The sequence below is a fragment of the Drosophila sechellia genome, unplaced genomic scaffold (genome assembly GCF_004382195.2).
Source record: "Drosophila sechellia strain sech25 unplaced genomic scaffold, ASM438219v1 U_231, whole genome shotgun sequence".
NCBI classification, from domain to species: Eukaryota; Metazoa; Arthropoda; class Insecta; order Diptera; family Drosophilidae; genus Drosophila; species Drosophila sechellia.
In genome coordinates, this window is record NW_022611173.1 from 1 (window position 1) to 7291 (window position 7291).

The 7291-nt window shown below is 35.8% G+C and overlaps 1 non-coding gene across 1 annotated transcript; it reads right to left on the reverse strand.

The window, feature by feature from the left end:
• Window positions 1-497: 497 nt before the first annotated feature.
• LOC116802832 lies at window positions 498-2478 on the reverse strand. Its single transcript, XR_004363170.1, has one exon. It is a non-coding gene; the product is annotated as a small subunit ribosomal RNA (ribosomal RNA).
• Between the last annotated feature and the right edge of the window lie 4813 nt (window positions 2479-7291).

Sequence of the window (7291 nt, forward strand, 5' to 3'; positions counted from 1 at the left end):
GCTATTTTGGGTGACACATACTGCAAATTATATATAACATTAACCGATGGATGACAGGTACAAACATTGTATATTTTAGGTTGTTGCATTAGCCAACGTATGCTCATAACTAGAATGAACAATACATATCGCAAACGCGTGTATATTATGGTCCATATACACACACTAATTTTGATTACCACACATTCAAAATTATTTTTATTTTAATTCGACTTCTACTTTCGAATTTAGTTTAGTTTTTCGATTCCATTTCGAGAATTTGTTTTATAGGAAACGCCGTTGTTGTAGTAAGTACTGCCACAAATACGCACAGCAACATTAATAATGTTAAAGTCTTTTTATGAGGTTGCCAAGCCCACATATAAAATAAAAGCCATCTTCATTTATTTTGACTTTAACTTTTGATTCCGTGGAATCATTTGTAATATTTTTATTTTGGTAAATTGTATTTATTTGTATTATAACAAATATTTATTAACGATAAGGATATTATACAATAATGATCCTTCCGCAGGTTCACCTACGGAAACCTTGTTACGACTTTTACTTCCTCTAAATAATCAAGTTCGGTCAACTTTTGCGAAACAACCGTAACACGCAAGGCGTCACAGTGATCACGTCCGGAGACCTCACTAAATAATTCAATCGGTAGTAGCGACGGGCGGTGTGTACAAAGGGCAGGGACGTAATCAATGCGAGTTAATGACTCACACTTACTGGGAATTCCAAGTTCATGTGAACAGTTTCAGTTCACAATCCCAAGCATGAAAGTGGTTCAGCGGTTTACCCGGACCTCTCGGTCTAGGAAATACACGTTGATACTTTCATTGTAGCGCGCGTGCAGCCCAGGACATCTAAGGGCATCACAGACCTGTTATTGCTCAATCTCATTATTGCTAGACGCAATTTGTCCATTTAAGAAGCTAGTGTCCTTATAATGGGACAAACCAACAGGTACGGCTCCACTTACATAAACACATTCAAACACAATAAACATTTTACTGCCACCATGAATGAAGGCTACATAAGCTTCAGCACCATAATCCTGAAGATATCTATTTAATATATTTGAGTCTCGTTCGTTATCGGAATTAACCAGACAAATCACTCCACGAACTAAGAACGGCCATGCACCACCACCCATAGATTCGAGAAAGAGCTATCAATCTGTCTTACACACTTATGTTCGGACCTGGTAAGTTTTCCCGTGTTGAGTCAAATTAAGCCGCAGGCTCCACTCCTGGTGGTGCCCTTCCGTCAATTCCTTTAAGTTTCAGCTTTGCAACATACTCCCCGGAGCCCAAAAGCTTTGGTTTCCGGGAAGCGACTGAGAGAGCCATAAAAGTAGCTACACCCAATTGCTAGCTGGCATCGTTTATGGTTAGAACTAGGGCGGTATCTGATCGCCTTCGAACCTCTAACTTTCGTTCTTGATTAATGAAAACATCTTTGGCAAATGCTTTCGCTTAAGTTAGTCTTACGACGGTCCAAGAATTTCACCTCTCGCGTCGTAATACTAATGCCCCCAAATGCTTCTATTAATCATTACCTCTTGATCTGAAAACCAATGAAAGCAGAACAGAGGTCTTATTTCATTATCCCATGCAAGAATATTCAGGCATTTGAAGCCTGCTTTAAGCACTCTAATTTGTTCAAAGTAATAGTACCGGCGCCACAATACACTCGTTTAAGAGCACTAGTGCAGGTTTTTAAATAGGAGGAACATATGAAAAAATCAAGTATTTAATCACATATAAGAACTCCACCGGTAATACGCTTCATACATAAAGGTATAGTACTAACCACAATTGTAAGTTGTACTACCGTATGAAGCACAAGTTCAACTACGAACGTTTTAACCGCAACAACTTTAATATACGCTATTGGAGCTGGAATTACCGCGGCTGCTGGCACCAGACTTGCCCTCCAATTGGTCCTTGTTAAAGGATTTAAAGTGTACTCATTCCAATTACAGGGCCTCGGATATGAGTCCTGTATTGTTATTTTTCGTCACTACTCCCCGAGCTGGGAGTGGGTAATTTACGCGCCTGCTGCCTTCCTTAGATGTGGTAGCCGTTTCTCAGGCTCCCTCTCCGGAATCGAACCCTGATTCCCCGTTACCCGTTGCAACCATGGTAGTCCTAGATACTACCATCAAAAGTTGATAGGGCAGACATTTGAAAGATCTGTCGTCGGTACAAGACCATACGATCTGCATGTTATCTAGAGTTCAACAATATAACGATCTTGCGATCGCTTGGTTTTAGCCTAATAAAAGCACATGTCCCATAAGGTTCATGTTTTAATTGCATGTATTAGCTCTAGAATTACCACAGTTATCAAGTAACTGTTAACGATCTAAGGAACATAACTGAATAATGAGCCTTTTGCGGTTTCACTTTTAATTCGTGTGTACTTAGACATGCATGGCTTAATCTTTGAGACAAGCATATAACTACTGGCAGGATCAACCAGAATAATGTTTTTCCTTCATATTCCATTCATATTTTTTGAATCGAAATAAGCAATATAATAGATATATAGATTTTTCACTTTATATAATTCCATGATTTTTATTATATTGAATAAAATTCAATATTTCGCCTTTGGGTAAAATTTTAAATATATAAATATAAGTAAAAAATCTATTCGATTACGGCCATTTTTATATAGCATTCGTAATCCATATTTTCATTTTTAATTTATACTTGTTTTACCAATATAACAAGTTTCATATAATTATTGTAATATATATGTTTCTATAATTTTATCTTTTTATATATACATATTTCATTATAAAATATCATTTTATTTCCAACATACATAATTATTGTATCACAACATGTACAATTTTTGTTTAACCAATTTATCTCTTTTCATATATTCTCTGGTATATATAACATAAAACCAAGCGCATATGATATATTTTCCACATTTTAATATATAATTTTATATTTCTTTCATAAGAATCCATATTTGTATTATACCGTAACGATATAATAATCCAACTATACGGCAGGTAATAAATTAATATTTGCCTGCCTCCAAAAAAATAACGATAATATATGGAAACGATTTGTTATTTCTATATATATAGAAAACTTGACTTTTGTTTCAACGATATTATCTAAAAGCGTATATTCCTATTATCCGCGGAGCCAAGTCCCGTGTTTCTATAGAACTGAGAAAACAATATTGTACGGATATAATATACTTTATTTTATGTAACCAATATAACATAATCCGAAATAAATATTTCGAATAATGCGGGAGGTGGCAACCACTGCCTACCTATAGTAGTTTTTGAACGCGCTGTCCTCAAAGCGGGTATTTTCAATTCCTTGCCCACAACATACGGTCTATTCTCTTATATATTAAGAGATTATAGGAACATTTCATTTTTTTTCCATTATTCATATATAATATGATTAATTTTTTTTTTTATACATATAATATATTAATTTTATATGTTTATTATTTAATTTACTCATATAATTGCCAAATCATATGAATACATAATTTTGAACAATATGAGAGGTCGGCAACCACTGCCTACCTATAGTAGTTTTTGAACCTCTGTCGTAATTCCGGTCGTTTACACTACTATACTCTCACTATAATGGCTTTTTCTCTATAATACTAAGAGAATATGGGAATATCTCAGCATTTTTTCCCATATACATATAATAATTAACCATTTTCATATGTATATTATTTATTTATCATATAATTGCCAAATCATATGAATACATAAGTTTTGAACAATATGAGAGGTCGGCAACCACTGCCTACCTATAGTAGTTTTTGAACCCTCTGTCGTAATTCCGGTCGTTTACACTACTATACCCTCTCACTATAATGGATTTTCTCTATAATACTAAGAGAATGTGGGAATATTTCAGCATTTTTTCCCTTATACATATAATATTAATCATTTTCATATGTATATTATTTAATTTACTCATACAATTGCCAAAATCATATGAATACATAAGTTTTGAACAATATGAGAGTCGGCAACCACTGCCTACCTATAGTAGTTTTTGAACCCTCTGTCGTAATTCCGGTCGTTTACACTACTATACCTCTCACTTAAATGGCTTTTCTCTATAATACTAAAGAATATGGGAATATCTCAGCATTTTTTCCCATATACATATAATAATTAACCATTTTTATATGTATATTATTTAATTTAATCATATAATTGCCAAAATCATATGAATACATAAGTTTTGAACAATATGAGAGGTCGGCAACCATGCCTACCTATAGTAGTTTTTGACCCTCTGTCGTAATTCCGGTCGTTTACACTACTATACCCTCTCACTATAATGGATTTTCTCTATAATACTAAGAGAATTGGGAATATTTCAGCATTTTTTCCCTTATACATATAATAATAATCATTTCATATGTATATTATTTAATTTACTCATACAATTGCCAAAATCATATGAATACATAAGTTTTGAAAATATGAGAGGTCGGCAACCACTGCCTACCTATAGTAGTTTTTGAACCCTCTGTCGTAATTCCGGTGGTTACACTACTATACCCTCTCACTTAAATGGCTTTTCTCTATATATAAGAGATATGGGAATATCTCGCATTTTTCCCATATACATATAATAATTAATCATTTTCGTATGTATATTATTTAATTTACCATACAATTGCCAAAATCATATGAATACATAAGTTTTGAACAATATGAGAGTCGGCAACCACTTCCTACTATAGTAGTTTTTGAACCCTCTGTCGTAATTCCGGTCGTTTACACTACTATTACCCTCTCACTTAAATGGCTTTCTCTATATACTAAGAGAATATGGGAATATCTCTGCATTTTTTCCCATATACATATAATAATTAACCATTTTCATATGTATATTATTTAATTAATCATATAATTGCCAAAATCATATGAATAATAAGTTTTGAACAATATGAGAGGTCGGCAACCACTGCCTACCTATAGTAGTTTTTGAACCCTCTGTCGTAATCCGGTCGTTTACACTACTATACCCTCTCACTATAAATGGATTTCTCTATATACTAGAGAATGTGGAATATTCAGCATTTTTTCCCTTATACATATAATAATTAATCATTTTCATATGTATATTATTTAATTTACTCATATAATTGCCAAATTCATATAATACATAAGTTTTGAACAATATGAGAGGTCGGCAACCACTGCCTACCTATAGTAGTTTTTGAACCCTCTGTCGTAATTCCGGTCGTTTACACTACTATACCCTCTCACTATAATGGATTTTCTCTATATACTAAGAGAATGTGGGAATATTTCAGCATTTTTTCCCTTATACATATAATAATAATCATTTTCATAGTATATTATTTAATTTACTCATACAATTGCCAAAATCATATGAATACATAAGTTTTGAACAAATATGAGAGTCGGCAACCACTGCCTACCTATAGTAGTTTTTGAACCCTCTGTCGTAATTCCGGTCGTTACACTACTATACCCTCTCACTTAAATGGCTTTTCTCTATAATACTAAGAGAATATGGGAATATCTTAGCATTTTTTCCCATATACATATAATAATTAACCATTTTCATATGTATATTTTTTAATTTACTCATATAATTGCCAAAATCATATAAATACATAAGTTGAACAATATCAGAGGTCGGCACGGTCTTTCCTCTATAATACTAAGATAATATGGGAATATTTCATCATTTTTTCCCTTATACATATAATAATTAATCATTTTCATATGTATATTATTTAATTTACTCGTATAATTGTCAAAATCCTATGAACACATAAGAGAATACAATATGAGAGGTCGGCGCAACCATAATATAGTAGTTGATGACGAGGTGTTTGGCAACTTGACACAATCCATTAAAGTCTTTATATTAATTATATGAAAGGACAATATCATATGCGTCACTAAATTGATGACGAGGTGTTTGGCAACTTGATACAATTCTTTAAAGTCTTTATATCAAAATTATATGATAGGGACAATATCATATGCGTCACTAAATTGATGACGAGGTGTTTGGCAACTTGACACAATTCATTAGAGTCTGTATATTAATTATATGATAGGGACAATATCATATGCGTCACTAAATTGATGACGAGGTGTTGGCAACTTGATACAATTCTTAAAGTCTTTATATCAAAAATATATAATAAGGACAATATCATATGCGTCACTAAATTGATGACGAGGTGTTGCAACTTGACACAATCCATTAAAGTCTTATATTAATTATATGATAGGGACAATATCATATGCGTCACTAAATTGATCAGTCGCGATCGAACACTCGACGAGTGCAGACGTGCCTGCGGATCGACAGCAAATTGTTAGCAAATTGTTAGCAAATTGTTCACAGTTGTAAGTCCCGTTACTTGTGCCCAGCCACTTCGCGTCGCGTGATCTTGTCGCGCGTTTTGATTGGCCCAGCCAACGTACCTAACGGTAGTTCGCACTAACACCATCGCACACCCGAGTGTGCGTGTTATCAGCGCAAAAAACCCAGTGCTCGAAGCAGCGGTATAATTGCAAAGCAGCAGCCACGTGCTGCCTGGCTCACCGGCTTACGGTGCCCAGCTTCCCCCCCCCCCCCCTCCTCACTCCTTATCAACTTTGGAGAAGATGGACTGGCAGGCCCCCCCGCGCACCCACAAGCTTGGAACAACACCACGCAAAAAGGCTCTGAGAACACGCAAGAGCAGCTCCAGCAGCGAGGGAAGCACCTCGCATACAGAGCCGGGCGAGATAAAGCGAAAACCGGCAAAGAAAGCACAGGGAGAGGAGCTGGAAGATAAGCCAAGCACTAGCGCAGCTCTGCGCAAGAAGCTCGCCAACAACGCCTTCGCTTTACTCTCGACCGAAGAAGACGAGTACGACCAAGAGAGCTCTGATGACGAACCCGGACCTAAAGACGATTCCAAGCCCAAGACCCCCGAGAAACCAAAGCCCACCCCGAAGACCATCAAGCCACCTCCGATTTTTATCCCCGATGTGACCAACATCTCGGCACTCGTCAAGATGATCACGACTCTTGTAGGCCCGAAGAACAATTTTACCTACAAGACCGTGAATGGCAACAACGTACGTGTCATGATGCCGGACAAAGAGTCCTATACAGCTCTGCGTCTCCAACTTGTGGCCCAAAACAAGAGGCATCGGACTTTCCAGCCGAAAGATGAACGTGCATACAAGGTTGTCATCAAAGGACTCCACCACTCCACCGATCGTGAGGAAATCATTGAAGACCTTCGCAGACAA